This window comes from Spinacia oleracea, chromosome 5 (assembly GCF_020520425.1).
Source record: "Spinacia oleracea cultivar Varoflay chromosome 5, BTI_SOV_V1, whole genome shotgun sequence".
NCBI classification, from domain to species: domain Eukaryota; kingdom Viridiplantae; phylum Streptophyta; class Magnoliopsida; order Caryophyllales; family Amaranthaceae; genus Spinacia; species Spinacia oleracea.
The window spans coordinates 63142793-63162194 of NC_079491.1; positions in this window are offsets into that span (position 1 = coordinate 63142793).

The following is a 19402-nucleotide window of genomic DNA, read 5'->3' on the forward strand; positions in this document are numbered from 1 at the left end:
CCCATTCATGGTAATTCGAATGCTTGCTAATCCCCTTTGAAAAAATAAGACATTGTCAATAGGACTTGGCACTTAACCAAGGCTCACCCTACTCAGACATATGACACGGGCATCTAAAATCGAAATCTGAAAAGCATCATTAATGGGAAGACATAACAGCAACTGGGGGCAAAAAATTGAAATGAAAGAGCAAGGGAAAGAACTAAGTATACCTTGACCTTTTCTGCAGACATACGCCAAGTAAATCTAAGTCAATTTGAAAACGGTTTATATTCCCGCAATTCTGGAAAAGATGCCCTAAAAGCCTAAAGTATATGCCAAACGGGCACAAGTATATCTTGACGCCTGCACCCTGGCTTCCAGCAAATCCTTAGACAACATTCCAAAAAATCGTAACAGTATTTTGATTCACTCATGTAATCCTGTACGAACCCTTCTATAAGTCAGCTTACTTAGGACACCTCGGATTGTACACAGTAGGACTCGGATTTCAAATAATTTTCAAATAATTTCTTCGAACATAATAAAGTGTCGTTGGTTTAAGCTAAGTATGCGTTTATCTCGATGTTGCAAGTGAGTCAAAAGATTTCTAAATATGGTTATGGGTAAAGAAAGGCACCTAGCTTTTGGTCAAGGCACACTTCAACATGTGACTACCTTGACCATGGCAATGTCGCACAATACGATATTTACAAGAGAGGTAGCAAATCACTACTCGAACGTACCTCGCACTAAACGAGTCTGGTTCAAACTATTCATGATCCATGTCACCATGAACGCATAAAAACGTATGCCAAGAATTATAGCACCAAGCCAATCCCGTAGCTACAATTGGGGGCTTGAGAAAAACACTCTAAAAATGCTCGAAATGACGATTTTATCGCAAATCCTCGACGCTAATGCTAACACACGTCATAGGGGCACAATCCTAAGGTCAATCGTGTAAAACGAACTTTAGAAAGGCTACAACCCCTCCCAAATTCTAAGCACTACTTAGGATATACAAAGTCACCCCACTAACAAGGGTAACTGAAAACCGCGAGTCACCAAAACTCCGGTCAAACTACTGCACATAACGCTCGCCCTACAAGCGCCCGTTACACAGTCTACGCCGTTCCAAAGCAAAAGCCGAAAGAAAAATCAAGGATAAACAAAAAAGGGAACATCTATGAACCCTCGCATCGAACGAAGTAATAAGCCGTGCACACCCACGCAGAAGGTGCTACACTTGTTCAAGCACCTGAACGAGGCGTGATAAAGTACTCCAATGCAAAAAATAATAATATCCCAACACCTGGAGGAATGATCTAAGACACGCGGTTAGACCACACAAGCCTACGTCGCACCATAAGTTCAACCATCCCATGGTACAAGTCTAAAAAAAAAAAGAGCAAGGCATATTGCACTAATGCGGGCACGACCAAAGAGCATGTATAAAAGAGGCAAAGATTACTTATCGCCCAAATTCAAAATGCAAGCCACACGACTTCTACATTAAGGATTAAAGGTAGCAAAATATTACCTACCACGAAAGGGATAGCTCGCACCTACACGAGCGGAACCCCAAGGCATCTTTCTCGAAAGAACCTACAAAAATCGTACGCCAAAAGGAAGCATCCCAACATGCATACTTGGGGGCTCCAAGCTACGAAACGACCATAGTAAAATAAAAAATCTCGAAGCAAATGTTTGAACGACCGAAAAGGCACGATGCTAGAGCCCACTTCATGAACGGGCCTGAACCCTATCAAGCTTCTAAGCAAACTATTCAAAATCAGTCATTGCTCAAAAAAAATGATTCAAGCAAACTGATTAATGGACCGCACACAACGGCCATTCTATGAACGCCCGTTCGCACATACATCGAACATTCACGAACGCGTTCAGAAGAAAAATATATACGAGCGATCAAAATATACGCCTCAAGGTATGTTCCTCGGGCCATATAGACTCGCCCAGCTATTGCAATAACTGTACACCTTAAAGAGCGACAGTTAATTTAAATAATCGCCCCAAAGAGACAAACACCGTAGTCCACCAATCGGCTACGGCTTTTCGAGAAATCATCACGATCACTCAACTCATTATAATCTCTAAAAAATTCTACGTTCCAAAAAATAAAGAAAAAAACAAAAAAGAAGAGAATACGTAGAATTTCCAAGTGAAGTAGACGAACGAACGAACAAGAGGCCAACTGTGTCATCAAGAAACCTTGCCAGAAATCATTTTCAGCGCCCAGCGCTGGGCGCCGAAATCTTTAACGCCCAGGCATGGGCGCCGAAAACGATCCCAGACCCAAAAAGGCCCCTGACTGCTATAGGGCTCTGCCGTATCTGTTCGACTCGAAAATTATCGATTTCTGAAAGTCGCACCTCACGGCTTTGTTAAGAGTAGCACACCACTACAAAGGTCGCTCGCACTTACGAGCACAATCCCAAACACGATCAAGGACATTACAGAATGCGTATCCCCAAGGAACCTCTTTGACAAGAAATGACCGTCAAACACGAGTGCTTGGGGGCTCGAAAGAAAATATATATTATGCAAAGGTAAAACAATATTCCTTGACTACGCTGTACGAAGTCCCGTGTTTGGATAACCTCAAAAGATAAAACCAGATTACGACCTCAAGACAAAGGTCGTCGTTGATACTTATACATAGTCCCCTAATCAAGGACCCAAGTAGTGGCAAAATTGAGCCGTAAAGACTAGCTCAAAACCATGAAAGATGATGACCACGAGACAATGGTCCGTCTAAGCACGTTGTCAACCCACACTCAGGTTGCAACTAAATCCGAGCATCCCTCGAAGGAAAATAAATTCTTCAAAAAACAAAAACAGGCTCGCCCACCTTCAGCGGGCGGGGTCTGCGTCACTAACCGCGCAGGTCCTCAGTTTTCGAAAAATAAAATCTTCAAATTCAAAATAGGCTCGCCATCTTTAGCCGGCGGGGTCTACGTCACAAACCGCGTAGGTCCTTATTTAAAAAAAAAAAAATAAACTTCAAAGCAGATTCGTCTACTTCTTTCGGACGGGGCGTCCACCCTTAGCAGACAGGCTCGCCATCTTTAGCCGGCGGGGTCTACGCCACTAACCGCGCAGGTCCTTAGTCGCTGCAGCGATAACTTTTTCTGGTTTTCCCTTTTTCCAAAAATTAAAGGATTTGTTTTCCGTTTTTCAAAAAAAGAACGATGTGAGTAGTTTTCCTTTTTTCCAAAATTAAAGGAGTGGTTTTCCGTTTTTCCAAAAAAGAACGATGCGAGTGGTTTTCCCTTTTTCCAAAAACTAAAGGATTGGTTTTCCGTTTTTCCAAAATAGAACGATGTGAGTAGTTTTCCTTTTTTCCAAAATTAAAGGATTGGTTTTCCGTTTTTCCAAAAAAGAACGATGTGAGTAGTTTTCCTTTTCTTCCACAAATTAAAGGATTGGTTTTCCGTTTTTTCCAAAAAAGCGATGTGAGTAGTTTTCCCTTTTTTTCCAAAAATTAAAGGATTGGTTTTCCGTTTTTCCAAAAAAGAACGATGTGCTGGATTTTCCTTCGTTTTACATCCCATAAAAACAAGGGGGTTTTCTCGTTTAGCTAACCCTGAAAATGAGAATCTTTAAAAACATTTTTACCTCGTGATTGGGCTTGGCCAGGCCCAATTACACTTTATAGCTTTGATTTCGAAAACACCTGTAGCTACTCCCAATGACAAAGTGAGGGAGTTTCTACGCATCTTTAGATACTTCCAATGACAAAGTGAGGGAGTTTCTATACTAGCCGTTGATAAATCTCAATGACACGTGAGGGATATGTCAACACTTCAAGTGAAGACCTTTAAGTCAAATGTTATCACTCGGGGGCTCGTGAGACCCTCGCAAAACAGGTCACCATGGCTTGTGTGACGCACTCCGTCTAATACTTTGACCATCGTCTTACTCCAAGACTCAGTCAAAGTGGGGGCTAACTGTAGACACCTACTTTTGTCCCCATTCCCGAAAGGGAAGGTTCGATGATGAGGACATAAATCTCCACTTGGCAACGCATCTCCTATAAAATAATGAATCTCAATCCCCCTTTTCATTTCACCCGAAACCTGCTATTTATAGAAATCTGCTATTTATGGAAACCTGCTAAAAATAGTAACTACCGTAATGGGTAGTTGTTAAAAGTGGCAAGTCATAAAAGATAGAAACCTGTCAGAATTAGGTGTTGCACTCCAACATAAATCCTAAAAGAGATAGAATTTGCAAGAGGAATCCTATTCCTATTATAATTCGAAAATAAGAGTTAAGTATTGATTAAAATCCTAACGAACCTAGAGTTTGTAACGGGCCCAGATGCATTCCGTCATAAAGTTAATACGCACTAAAAGACTCGGATAAGTCTCAAACACTCCGAAATCTAAGAGTCCAAATCTGACAAAGAAACTCGGCCCAAACATCATTGTCAACGCCCAGCCCTGGGCGCTAAAATTGCCTGGATCCTATTTCCAACGCCCAGAGCTGGGCGCCGAAATCTTTGACGCCCAGCCCTGGGAGCTGAAAATACCTGGGTACGTGTTTTCTCCTATTTCTTCTTGGATTAGAGCTCTACAATTCTATCTTTCCACGAACTCTTCCCTATAAATATAGCCCCAAGTTCGACGTGAAACAACACACAATTCATATTCTGAGTATTGACTCCAACCCCTAAGCCTAAGCCTCACGCTGCGAAATTGATCACGCGTTCTGTCGCAATCGATCCAAAAATCGAACAGAACGTATCCTGTCCCGTAACTTGAGATTCGTTAAATAAAAGGAGAAATAGCAAAGTCAAAGTGGTTAGTTTTCTGAGAACCGTGACGCACCTCTCAAGGGTGCGTCGTAATGTGTCCCTTTTCCATGATTTAATTGCTTTCCTCGCCCTTTTATGAACTGTTAAACTAATTAAATCTGATTGTTCTATCACGCCTAATAAAGATAATATTTTTGGGAAACTGGATTATCATGCTAGGTCCCTTAATACAATCTAAATCAGATAATCGCGCTCGATCTAGTATTATATGTTGCATATTGTTAAAATCAACTCAGATTAGTTTAATAGTTAACGCATGTCCCTTCAATTATTTATGCTGAGCTAGTAAGGATATCCTGCCTCTAGAGTTATCGACGAGCGAGTACTCCTCTCGGTAGTTACAGTCCCCCGAACCCTCAATCTCTACCCTACGGGTGTACCTTGAGAGATCCCCACACCAGGGATCACAAGGGAACCTATGGCCGTCGTGGTCAAACATAATTGCACTCCCTTTATGTCACGATAACCGGGTTTTGTCAGTTTTTCTCATTGTCGTTAAAAACTGAATGGCGACTCCTATATTACTAGTCAATTGGGTGTAAACTCACAGGAAATCCAATTACACTTGATTTGACAAAAAGAAGCGTCACACCCACGAGGGACGAGGTCACGCATTAGCCTCGTGCTTTTTCGACCCCCTCACAGACCTTTATATCTATTTTGCTTATATTTGTTTTGAAAAAATGTACACGTATATTCCTTGAGACGAGTCTAAGTTTCGACAAGTTTTAACATTCATTTTCACTTTTTGGGTGCTAAAGGTGCTTTTGGGCTTGATCTTGATTTCAATAGGGCCTCGTGTCTACCAACACGGTTTTTAAGTCTTTTCCTGTTCCGCGTGCTGTGAGATCCGGGCCTTAGGCTGCATTTTCGGCGCCCAAGGCTAGGCGTTAATCATTTAGGCGCCTAGCCGTGGGCGCTGAAAGTTTTATCCTGGCCATTTTTGGTTTTCGGATTTCTTAACGCGTTTCCGAATGGGATCAGGATGTCACTTGATGTCTTCAGGTATATATAGGGGTTAGATACGTCCTTCTTTTCCATCACTCTCAATCTTCTTCTCTCTTGTAATTGCTTAGCTTTAATTCTTCCTTGCTTTTGTCATGTCGGTTCCTCCCTTCTCCCTCCAACGAGCTGTTAGGCGTTGGCTAAGAGCCCTTACTCCTACAGAAAAGGCTTTGTTGAAAGAATACCACTTAGAGGCACTTTTAGGCTTACAACAAATTAATATTGATTATAACTTTCTGCATGCAGCCCTGAGCTTTTGGGATTCCAATCACCATGTTTTTGTCTTTCGGGGCAATGAAATATGTCCTTTGCCAGATGAATTTGCTGCGATCCTTGGTTATCCTACTAATGCTACCCCTGCCACCCCTGGCACCATTGAAGAGGGTAAAACAACCATAGGGGCTTTCCTAGGACTAGATGCTAACACGCTCGCTGAGATTGTTGTGGGTGATGAGGATAATTTAGCAAAGCTTGTAAAGCATCACTTTAGACCTAGTAAAAATATGACCGAACAGAAATTGAACATACGGGCCCTTGTATTTTGCTTGTTGAATCATTATTTGCTGTCGAATAACAATGGCGAGTTCGGTGACATAAAGTTGATCCCCTTGATTAGCCAGATGGAAAGTTGTTATTCTATTATGCCGTTGGTTGTTGCCGAGACTTTGTTGAGTGCGGATGAGTTGAAGAAGAATGCCAAATCTGAATATTTTAAGGGGAGCCCCCTATTGCTGCAGGTAATCGATCTTTCTTTTGCGCACACATATTTTTTATATTTTTTCGTTCGTCCTGCCTGGAGCTGATTTTCAGCGCCCAGGGCTGGGCGTTAGAATTTTTGGCGCCTGGTCCTGGGCGTTGAAACTGCACCCAGGTTTCGTTTGTTAATTTATTATTTTTTGGATCTGATCGTACCCGTTCTTTCTGCAGATTTGGCTCATGGAACGACTTAGGCTTTTAGAAACTCCTGCCGATCCTAAACATTATCGTCCTATAGCCTTGGGTAATCGAAAGTATTTGCACCGAGGCCAGGACGAGGCCGAGTGGGCTTCCTTGTTTACTCATGGTATTTGTTCTATTAAGTGGGTAGTACCGTGGTGGGGTTTGACTACTATGACCGGGGGTTCTGATGTGCCAGTTTATGTATCTTTGCTGGGGCTATCTCGGCCTATTTATATCTTTCCTTACCGAGTCATGCGTCAATACGGCTTATGGCAGACTATCCCATTTTCTGATACAGTACCACCTAAAGTAGCGGCCTTTTCACAAGCAAGGGTTCAAGCATGGGCTAAGTATTATGATGGTCTCCCGCGTTGGGCTGTGGCTACAAATGGCTTTGTGGGTCTTTCCGAAAACTACAAGTTGTGGATGAGTTCCGATGATAAAGTTGTGAGGACCGAGGCTCGAAATGGTGAGCCGGCTAAGCTTTTGATACCTCGTTTTCGGGTTAGGTATGAGGGCCGTGATTCTGCCAATCCTCGCACCCATGGTATTAAGACTGTGAAAGCTCATCCTGATCGAAAACGAAAGGAAATTCCTCCCCGTTCCTGTTCTAGGCCTAAGAGGATGCCTAACACGAAGGGGCCTGCCGCTGCTAAAAGAAATGCAAGCTCTCGCGGAGATCGTCGCCGGAACAATGTATAGGTTAGGAAAGCTCAGCCGTTAGTAGAACCAGTGACCAATCCAGTTGATGTTGATAATCCTTCCCCCACCATTGTTTGTGCCCTTGAGGCTGAGCGGGCTATAACTGTTCAAACTGATAATGTTTCTGAGGCCTTGGCATCTTTGGAAGTTAGTGTCCAGGAGCCGGTTCTTATGGAGGTTGATATAGGGGCAGCGCAGAAACCTGTGGGGGTGGACCCCGTGAACATTGCCCTCTACAGGACTTTATTTAATGATCCGGAAGAACTAGAGTAGTGTAGTTCTTGCTAGCGTGTAGGTGCCCTTTATTTATTTCAGTTGTGTTTGTTTTTCATTCCTTAGCACTTTTGTTTTCCTTCTTATAATTTTTTAATAAAGGTGTATTTTATTTTTACTTTCATTTTTTGCTTCTCCTCTTTTTTCATTTTTTATATATTTGCTCATGTCTAACACTTTTGCACAACGTATATATTTTTTACTTGATTGGACCGAATCAATAAATAGGATTGCCTGCTGTAGACACCTACTTTTGTCCCCATTCCCGAAAGGGAAGGTTCGATGATGAAAACATAAATCTCCACTTGACAACGCATCTCCTATAAAATAACGAATCTCAATCACCCTTCTCGTTTCACCCGAAACCTGCTATTTATAGAAACCTGCTATTTATGGAAACCTACTAAAAATAGTAACTGCCGTAAAGGGTAGCTTCTAAAAGTGGCAAGTCATAAAAGATAGAAACCTGATAGAATTAGGTGTTGCACTCCAACATAAATCCTAAATGAGATAGAAAACTGCGAGAATCCTATTCCTAATATGATTCGGAAATAAGAGTTACATATTAATTAAAATCCTAACGAGCCTAGAGTTCGTAACGGGCCCAGACGCATTCCGTCATAAAATTGATACGCAATGAAAGACTCGATTAAATCTCAAACACTCCGGATTCTAGGAATCCGAATCTAACAAAGAACTCGGCCCAGACATCACTTTCAACGCCCAGAGCTGGGCGCCGAAATCTTTAACGCCCAGCCCTGGGCGTCGAAATTGCATGGATATCTATTTTCAACGCCCAGCCCTGGTCGCCGAAATCTTTGACGCCCAGAGCTGGGCGCTGAAAATACCTGGTACGTGTTTTTTCCTAATTCCTCGTGGATTAGAGTTCTGCAATTCTATCTTTCCACGAACTCTTTCCTATAAATAGACCCTTAAATTCGACGTGAAGGGAACAACACACAATTCATATTCTGAGTATTGACTCCAACCCTTAGCCTAAGCCTCACGCTGCGAAATTGTTCACGCGTTCTGTCGCAATCGATCCATAAATCGAACAGAACGTATCCTGTCCCATAATTTGAGATTCGTTAAATAAAAAGGAGAAATAGCAAAGTCAAAGTGGTTAGTTTTCTGAGAACCGTGACGCACCTCTCAAGGGTGCGTCGTAATGTGTCCCTCTTCGATGATTTAATTGCTTTCCTCGCCCTTTTTATGAACTGTTAAACTAACTAAATCTTATTGTTCTACCACGCCTAACAAATATAATATTTTTGGGACATTGGATTATCATGCTAGGTCCCTTAATGCTATTTAAATCAGATAATCGCGATCGATCTAGTATTATATGTTGCATATTGCCAAAATGAACTCAGATTAGTTTAATAGTTAACGCATGTCCCTTCAATTATTTATGCTGAGCTAGTAAGGATATCCTGCCTCTGGAGTTATCGAAGAGCGAAAACTCCTCTCGGTAGTTACAGTCCCCCGAACCCTCAATCTCTACCTTGCGGGTGTATGTTGAGAGATCCCCACACCAGGGATCACAAGGGAACCTACGGCCGTCGTGGTCAAACATAATTGCACTCCCTTTATGTCACGATAACCGGGTTTTGTCAGTTTTTCTCATTGTCGTTAAAAACTGAATGGCGACTCCTATATTACTAGTCAATTGGGTGTAAACTCACAGGAAATCCAATTACACTTGATTGAATAAAAAGAATCGTCACACCCACGAGGGACGAGGTCACGCATTAGCATCGTGCTTTTTCCACCTCCTCACAGTGGCGACTCCACTGGGGATAGTGAAGGAAATACTCGTGCTTGTAGGTAATAAAAATAGCCGAAGGATGAAACGATCCTACCCCGCGTTTATTTCCCCATCAAGTTGGGACGACCTGAAAATCAGCATATTAATGTGAACGGGCAGAACCGCATAATGAATCTTTGCTCCCTCAGGGAGTTTGGACTAAGGATACCCATCGCCAATCGGGGGGTGCATATGCTTCGAATGTTGTCCACTCGGCACTTTCGCTAGTAGTACACCCGTCCCAAACCCAATCGCTCGCCCACTAGGTCCCTCTCACCTGCATGCCCCCTTGGCTTGCACTTGCGGGTTGGCCTCTTGGGCGAAATTCGTCTGTTGAAGACCCTACCTCGACCGGGGCATGTGTTGGATCTACGATAGAAGCGGTACCGAACCAGGCGCAAATACTACCCATAGAAGCCTATCATAAACTACGTGACATATTTAATTTTCAAATCCATGTTTGTAATGTAGTTATGTGTAGCGAACTATGTGACTATGTTATGATTGTGCGTACGAATAATGCTAGACAAATAATGCCAGAAAACCAACGACCTTAAAAATTGCCCAAACATTCATGAACCAATTGGCTAAAGAGTTATACCAAAATACGTGTTCCGCAAGCCCGAACGATTGCCACAAAAATAAGCGACGCTCGGGATGGCCGTAACGAATCCCACAAACGCTGCACAACGCGTAAAGGACGTTTTAAGGCAAGCACGCAAAATGAAAGTCGCAAAAACAAAAGTAGACGAAAACTGAAAACGAGAACCAGCCAGAGACGCATTTTCAACGCCCCTGGCTGGGCGCTAAAATTTCTCACGCCCACTGTTGGGCGCTGAAGTTGCTGCCTGGCCTTTTGGTCAGGCACAGCAGCCTCGGTGCCCGCGCATAAGAAAAACATACGTAGCAAAAAAAAAAAAAAACTTTTCGAATTTTTTTTTTGCTGCGAGGGCGTATGAAAAGGCACTCGATTCTAAAAGCGACTTGTAAAAAATAAAATAACTCTTTGCGTCGTTGTTAGGCCTCCTACGACGACAATGCTCGGCACCAAAAACCGAGCATGCTAATCGAAATAAACTTGAATGTCACACGGGCAAAATATTCAAAAAAAATGTTCAAATAAAGTTTTCAAGGAAAAATAATGTTCGAATAAAAAAAAATAAAAAAAAATCCGAGACTAGACTAGGCTATGCCAAAGTACAATCTAAATCCTAAGTCTTAGTTGTCTTATCCATAAGAATCGGTCCTAATGCTTGGTGTCGTCCTGCAAGTTAAAAGGTTAAACCATATTGAGTCTCCCTTCCTAACATTTAAATCAATGAGCACCCATATGTAATTGTCATCCCTTGCTAAGAATCCACGGCCTCAATACTCTCTCTCACCAATAAAAAGAATATATTATAGTATTTGCAAAATGGAAACAGTCACATTCTGAAAATCGTTCCCCCATAGTCGCACAACCCCCAAAGTGAACCTAAGGTGTCAATACCACTAGCAAAAAATTAATGGCCTCAAGGCTCATGATCACATGGGGTCACGATTACCATAGTCCTCTCGAGCCACTCGCTCCTTTAAATACTCCTAAGTACGGACTAAAAGATTTTCCATGAATGCAACCTGACCAACCATGAAAATAACCAAATCGGCATACCATAAGGCTACCATTGGGGTAAAGCAATACACACTAAGAGGGAAGCCGCACTAATGATTCTAGTCTTGCAAAAATAAAAATTCGATCTCCCCAACTAACTACCTCGCCAACATTAAGCAAAATGGCGCATGACAAATGGACACCCAAGGGTTAAAATCTAAAGTGTCAACCAACGAAAGTTATGGTCCAATTAGCCTAAGTCTTAGAGCCGCTGGGTCAAGTATTATAGGCTTACGCCACATCATTATTTTGAGTCTAGGCCACCTCCTTATATTCATACCCAGGTTATAATCAGAAAGATTAATGAAAGTTTGAGTCTAAATCACAACTTCCAATTAAATCTCGTAAAACCGGAATCTGAAAAGAAACAAAAAATTATTTTCGATGTAATTCTTTCGTTAAATTTCAATAAGGTAAAAACAACATTTTGAATCTACGCTATTTGCACATTTTAAGAAACGACTAAATACGCTTACAAAGTAAGACAATTTGAAAGTCCACCCTAGGCCTACTAAAGTTAAAGGTCCACCCTAGGCCCGCTAAAATTAAATGTCCACTATAGGCCTACCAAACGAGGCTCACTCAGTCTCACCTCGTGACTCAAAGACCACAACCATCTACCTTTTAGCCCAAATAAAAAAATTTGAAGGATTTATTTTGGGGAGAAATCCCAAGCAAAAAGAAAAAAGAGAAAAAGAAAAGGGAGAATGAAAAAAGCGAGCCATGAAATACTTAGCCCGTACCTCCCAAAGTGCAACATTTACCCAAGTAAACGAAGGAAAAGAATCGAGTCAACCAATCCAAATCATAAGATTCTACGATATCTACCCTTTCCAATCCTTATGCTCTTAGACGCCTTCGCTCTGGGGTCCCTGTTCAGCTCATTTAACCCATCCATGTTCTCATTGCCATAACCCAAGAAACCATTACCTCGACTCTCGTTCTTGAACTTGTTGTCAACCGCAAACCACGCACGGCCATTGACACGTTCGTCATACCCGTTATTTCCAAAGCCCAAACCCATTATTACACCACCGTTAGCATAATGACCATATAACTTGTTTGAATGCATCCTGTTGATATTCCCTTGAGCCGTCCCCATGCTACTCATTGGCCTTGGTTGATGTAAACTCATGACACTAGTTCAAGGCTGCAAATTGTGAGCCCTAGAAAATATAATCCTCATGCTTGACCAATACCTATACAAATTATCCTATCTCATTCAACCCATCTTTCAAACCGTCTTGAGTCACGAATATAAAAAAAAAAAGACAAATGAAAAGTACAAAAAATGTAAATAATACAAAAGCAAACTTTGCAAAGCGCCTCTAAAGTTAGTCTAAAAAGGAAAAGAAGCATCTAGCGCACCAAAAAAGATCCGCTCAGAAGTCATTTTCAGCGCCCACAGCTGGGCGCCGAAATCTTTAGCGCCCCAGCCGGGGCGCTGAATCTCTCTGCTTGCTAAAATTTGTCCAGAAGTGCTCGTCATTTTTTCCGCACATACACGGAACAATAACGAACACTTGGGGGGTACAACACGTATTTAGACATACGTACCACCAAAAAATACATGTACTCAAAAAATATATAAAACAAATTTTTTAGCTTACGGCAAAGCAGCAGATTAAAATAATAATAAACCTCACTTATTCTACCGTTTCAAATAATATGTTTCCATCTCAGAACATACTTATCGAATTCGGCATTCTAAGAAACCATTTTCTGGCTAAGAACTACGTAAGAGCTGATTCCAAATTAAATCTATTTAAGGCGGATACGTAGGCAATCCATGATTCGGTCCAACCAATTTGTAAAAACGTTAAAGCCTATAGAATAACAAGAATAAGAAATGGAGTCCCTTATTGAAATTTAATTACTTACAATCCAAGTCGAAAGAAAAATTTAAGTCAAAGAAAGAATCCAAGTCGTCAAGATGCCAAAACGAGCACACATCGAAAAATAATAAGGGCATGTACCCTTGCCAGAAGGAGCACTCACACTCCTAGGCACTTAGCCAAGACTCAAAAGATCGCTTTGCCTCAATTGAATGGGGGCTAGCGCAAGCGTCCATGACCTCTAAAGTACTCGACTTGACCCTCCCTAAAGCGAACTAACTCACTTAAAGACCTTCTTTCACCACTAGACATAAGTCGTTCGCTTAAAGACCTTCTTTCACCACTAGACACAGTCATAATCGCCAACAAGTAGTAAAGGCAGTAAGTTTGCAATAAAGAGAATTGTTCTACGGCATTGCCCAATTGTTCCTTCGAACTCAGGGCACCCGTTCATGGTAATTCAAATGCTTACGAATCCCCTTTGAAAAAAAACAACAGACATTGTCAATAGGACTTGGCACTTAACCAAGGCTCACCCTACTCAGACATATGACACGGGCATCTAAAATCGAAATCTGAATGGGAAGACATAATAGCAACTGGGGGCTAAAAAATGAAATGAAAGAGCTAGGGAAAGAACTAAGTATACCTTGACCTTTTGTGCAGACAAACACCAAGTAAATCTAAGTCAATTTGAAAACGGTTTATATTCCCGCAATTCTGGAAAAGATGGCCCTAAAAGCCTAAAGCATATGCCAAACGGGCACAAGTGTATCTTGACGCCTGCACCCTGGCCTCCAGCAAATCCTTACACAGCATTTCAAAAATCGTAACAGTATTTTGATTCACTCAAGTAATCCTGTGCGAACCCTTCTATAAGTCAACTTACTTAGGACACCTCGGATTGTACACAGTAGGATTCGGATTTTAAATAATTTTCAAATGATTTTCAAAGACTTCCTTGAACATAATAAAGTGTCGTTGGTTTAAGCTAAGTATGCGTTTATCTCAATGTTGCAAGTGAATCAAAAGATTTCTAAATATGATTATGGGTAAAGAAAGGCACCTAACTTTTGGTCAAGGCACACTTCCACATGTTACTACCTTGACCATGGCGATGTCGCATAATACGACATTTACAAGAGAAGTAGCAGGTCACTACTCGAACGTACCTCGCACTAAACGAGTCTGGTTCAAACTATTCATGATCCATGTCACCATGAATGCATAAAGACGTACGCAAAGCATTATAGCACCAGGCCAATCCCGTAGCTACATTTGGAGGCTTGAGAAAAACACTCTAAAAATGCTCGAAATGACGATTTTATCGCAAATTCTCGACGCTAATGCTATACATACATCATAGGGGCACAATCCTAAGCTTTAATCATGTAAAACGAACCTCAGAATGGCTACAACCCCTCCCAAATTCTAAAGCACTACTTAGAATATATAAAGTCACCCCACTATCAAGGGTAACTAAAAATCGCGAGTCACCAACACTCCGATCAAACTACTGCACATAACGCTCGCCCTACAAGCGCCCGTTACACAGTATACCTCGTTCCAAAGCAAAAGCGAAAGAAAAAAAATTAAGGATAAGAACTGTCAAAATATATTCAGAAATCATTTTCAACGCCCAGAGCTGGGCGCCGATATCTTTAACGCCCCAGCCTGGGCGCTGATTCTTTCTGCTAGCCAAGTTTTGCCCAGATATAAAAATAAGAAAGAAACACCTATGAATCCTCGCATCGAACGAAGTAATAAGCCGTGCATACCCACGCGGAAGGTGCTACACTTGCTCGAACACCTAAACGAGGCGTGGTGAAGTACTCCAATGCAAAAAATAAATGACGATATCCCAACACCTGAAGGAATGTTCTAAGACACGCCGTTAGGCCACACAAGCCTACGTCGCACCATAAGTTCACCCGACCCACGGTACAAGTCTAAACAAAAGAGAATAAGGCATATTGCGCTAATGCGGGCACGACCAACACGTGTAAAAGAGGCAAAGACTACTTATCGCCCAAATTCAAAATGCAAGCCACACGACTTCTACATTAAGGATTGAAAGTAGCAAAATATTACCTACCACGAAAGGGATAGCCCGCACCCACACGAGCAGGAACCCCAAGGCATCTTTTCCGGAAGAACCTACAAAAATCGTACGCCAAAAGGAAGCGTCCCAACATGCATACTTGGGGGCTCCAAGCTACGAAACGACCATAGCAAAATAAAAAAACTCGAAGCAAATGTTTGAACGATCAAGAAGGGCACGATGCTTGAGCCCACTTCATGAATGGGCTTGAACCCTATCAAGCTTCTAAGCAAACTATTCACAATCAGTCATTTCTCAAAAAATGATTCAAGCAAACTGATTAATAGACCGCACACAACGGCCATTCTATGAACGCTCGTTCGCACATACATATCATCATCGAACAATCACGAACGCGTTCAAAAGGTATGTTCCTCGGGCCATATAGACTCGCCCAACTATTGCAATAACTGTACGCCTTAAGAGAAACTGTTCCTTAAAATAATCGCCCCAAAGCGACAGGCACCGTAGTCCACCAATCGGCTACGGCTTCTCAAGAAAATCGTCACGTTCTAAAATAAAGAAAAAAACAAAAGAAAAGAGAATACATAGAACTTCCAAAGTGAAATAAACGAATGAACAAGAGGCCAACTGTGTCATCAAAAGACCAGCCCAAACAACACTTTCAACGCCCCACCTGGGCGCCAAAAATGAATCCAGGCTCAAAAAGGCCCTAACTTTTATTGGGCCCTGCCGCATCCATTCGACTCGAAAATTGCCGATTTCCTTACTGAAAGTCGCACCTCACGACTTTGTCAAGAGTAGCACACCACTACAAAGATCGCTCGCACTTACGAGTACAATCCCAAACATGATCAAGGACATTACAAAATGCGTATCCCCAAAGAACCTCTTTGACAAGAACTGACCGTCAAGCACGAGTGCTTGGTGGCTCGAAAGAAAAAATATATATCTTAAAAAAAAGTATGCAAGGTTAAAACAATATTCCCAGACTACGCTGTACAAAGTCCCGTGTTTGGATAATCTCAAAAGAAAAAGAACTGGTTTACGACCTCAAGACAAAGGTCGCCGTTGATACTTATACATAGGACCCAAGTGGTGGCAAAATCGAGCCGAAAAGACTAGCTCAAAACCACGAAAGAAGATGACCACAAAACAATGGTCTGTCTAAGCACGTTGTCAACCCACATTCAGGTTAAACCTAAATCCGAGCATCCCTCAAAAGAATTCGCTCCTGCGAGCATGAATAAGAAAAGAAATTCTCAAAAGAAATCACGATGAACAAAAGCAATAGGAACTTGCCCATCTTCAGCGGGCAAGATCGCTCCACGAACCACGCGAGTTCCAAATCAAGAAAAAACGAATTTAGGGATGTCCACCCTCAGCGGACAGGGCTCCCCCACCTTCAGCGGGCGGGGTCTGCGTCACTAACCGCGTAGGTCCTTATTTTCAAAAACATCAAAAAATAGATTCGTCCACTTCTATAGGACGGGGTGTCCACCCTTAGCGGACAGGCTCGCCATCTTTAGCCGGCGGGGTCCTTAGTCGCTGCAGCGATAATTTTTTTTTGGTTTTCCGTTTTTCCCAAAAACGATGTGAGTAGCCTTTGGTTTTCCGCTTTTTCCCAAAAACGATGTGAGTAGCCTTTGGTTTTCCGTTTTTCCCAAAAACGATGTGAGTAGCCTTTGGTTTTCCGTTTTTCCCAAAAACGATGTGAGTAGCCTTTGGTTTTCCGTTTTTCCCAAAAACGATGTGAGTAGCTTTTGGTTTTCCGTTTTTCCCAAAAACGATGTGAGTAGCTTTTGGTTTTCCGTTTTTTCAAAAAAGAGCAATGTGAGTAGTTATTGGTTTTCCGTTTTTCCAAAAAAGAGCGATGTGAGTAGTTTTTCCTTTTTTCCAAAAATTAAAGTATTGGTTTTCCGTTTTTTCCAAAAAAGAACGATGTGAGTAGCTTTCCTTTTTCCACAAAAAATTCAAAGATTGGTTTTCCGTTTTTTCCAAAAAAGAACGATGTGCTGGATTTTCCTTCGTTTTACGTCCCATAAAAACAAGGGGTTTTCTCTTTTAGCTAACCCTGAAAATGAGAATCTTAAAAACATTTTTTACCTCGTGATTGGGCTTGGCCAGGCCCAATTACACTTTATAGCTTTGATTTCGAAAACATCTGTAGCTACTCCCAATGACAAAGTGAGGGAGTTTCTACACTTCTTTAGATCCTTCCAATGAAAAAGTGAGGAAGTTTCTATACTATCCGTTGACAAATCCCAATGACACGTGAGGGATATGTCGACATTTCAAGTGATGACCCTTAAGTCAAATGTTATCACTCGGGGGCTCGTGAGACCCTCGCAAAACAGGTCACATACACCATGGCTTGTGTGACGCACTCCGTCTAATACTTTGACCATCGTCTTACTCCAAGACTCAGTCAAAGTGGGGGCTAACTGTAGACACCTACTTTTGTCCCCATTCCCGAAAGGGAAGGTTCGATGATGAAAACATAAATCTTCACTTGACAACGCATCTCCTATAAAATAACGAATCTCAATCACCCTTCTCGTTTCACTCGAAACCTGCTATTTATAGAAATCTGCTATTTATGGAAACCTGCTAAAAATAGTAACTGCCGTAAAGGGTAGATTGTAAAAGTGGCAAGTCATAAAAGATAGAAACCTGTCAGAATTAGGTGTTGCACTCCAACATAAATCCTAAATGAGATAGAAAACTGCGAGAATCCTATTCCTAATATGATTCGGAAATAAGAGTTACGTATTAATTAAAATCCTAACGAGCCTAGAGTTCGTAACGGGCCCATACGCATTCCGTCATAAAATTGATACGCAATGAAAGACTCGATTAAATCTCAAACACTCCGGATTCTAGGAATCCGAATCTGACAAAGAACTCGGCCCAGACATCACTTTAAACGCCCAGAGCTGGGCGCCGAAATCTTTAACGCCCAGCCCTGGGCGTCAAAATTGCATGGATCTCTATTTTCAACGCCCAGCCCTGGGCGCCGAAATCTTTGACGCCCAGAGCTGGGCGCTGAAAATACCTGGTACGTGTTTTTTCCTAATTCCTCGTGGATTAGAGTTCTGCAATTCTATCTTTCCACGAACTCTTTCCTATAAATAGACCCTTAAATTCGACGTGAAGGGAACAACACACAATTCATATTCTGAGTATTGACTCCAACCCTTAGCCTAAGCCTCACGCTGCGAAATTGTTCACGCGTTCTGTCGCAATCGATCCATAAATCGAACAGAACGTATCCTGTCCCATAATTTGAGATTCGTTAAATAAAAAGGAGAAATAGCAAAGTCAAAGTGGTTAGTTTTCTGAGAACCGTGACGCACCTCTCAAGGGTGCGTCGTAATGTGTCCCTTTTCGATGATTTAATTGTTTTCCTCGCCCTTTACTGTTAAACTAACTAAATCTGATTGTTCTACCACGCCTAACAAATATAATATTTTTGGGAAATTGGATTATCATGCTAGGTCCCTTAATGCTATTTAAATCAGATAATCGCGATCGATCTAGTATTATATGTTGCATATTGCTAAAATCAACTCAGATTAGTTTAATAGTTAACGCATGTCCCTTCAATTATTTATGCTGAGCTAGTAAGGATATCCTGCCTCTGGAGTTATCGAAGATCGAGTACTCCTCTCGGTAGTTACAGTCCCCCGAACCCTCAATCTCTACCTTGCGGGTGTATGTTGAGAGATCCCCACACCAGGGATCACAAGGGAACCTACGGCCGTCGTGGTCAAACATAATTGCACTCCCTTTATGTCACGATAACCGGGTTTTGTCAGTTTTTCTCATTGTCGTTAAAAACTGAATGGCGACTCCTATATTACTAGTCAATTGGGTGTAAACTCACAGGAAATCCAATTACACTTGATTGAATAAAAAGAATCGTCACACCCACGAGGGACGAGGTCACGCATTAGCCTCGTGCTTTTTCGACCCCCTCACACCTACGTATCTTTTTTAAATAATTTTAACTTGAATCAGGTCGCGCGTAGTTCTAGCTAGAATAAATTCTAGGATGCCGAATTTAATAGATATGCTCTGAGGTTGAAACATATTATTTGATCGGTGAAATGAGTGAAGTTTTAACATTATTTTAATCTGCTGTTCTTGCCGTAAGCCATGTATCTGCACATAAAAATGAAATTCCATGTGTTTTTTTTTGTTTTTTTGTACGGCTATTTTCGGTACGCATATCTGAATACGTGCTGTACCCCCCAAGTGTTCGTTATTTTTCCGTTATGTGCGGATAAAATGACGAGCACTTCTGGGC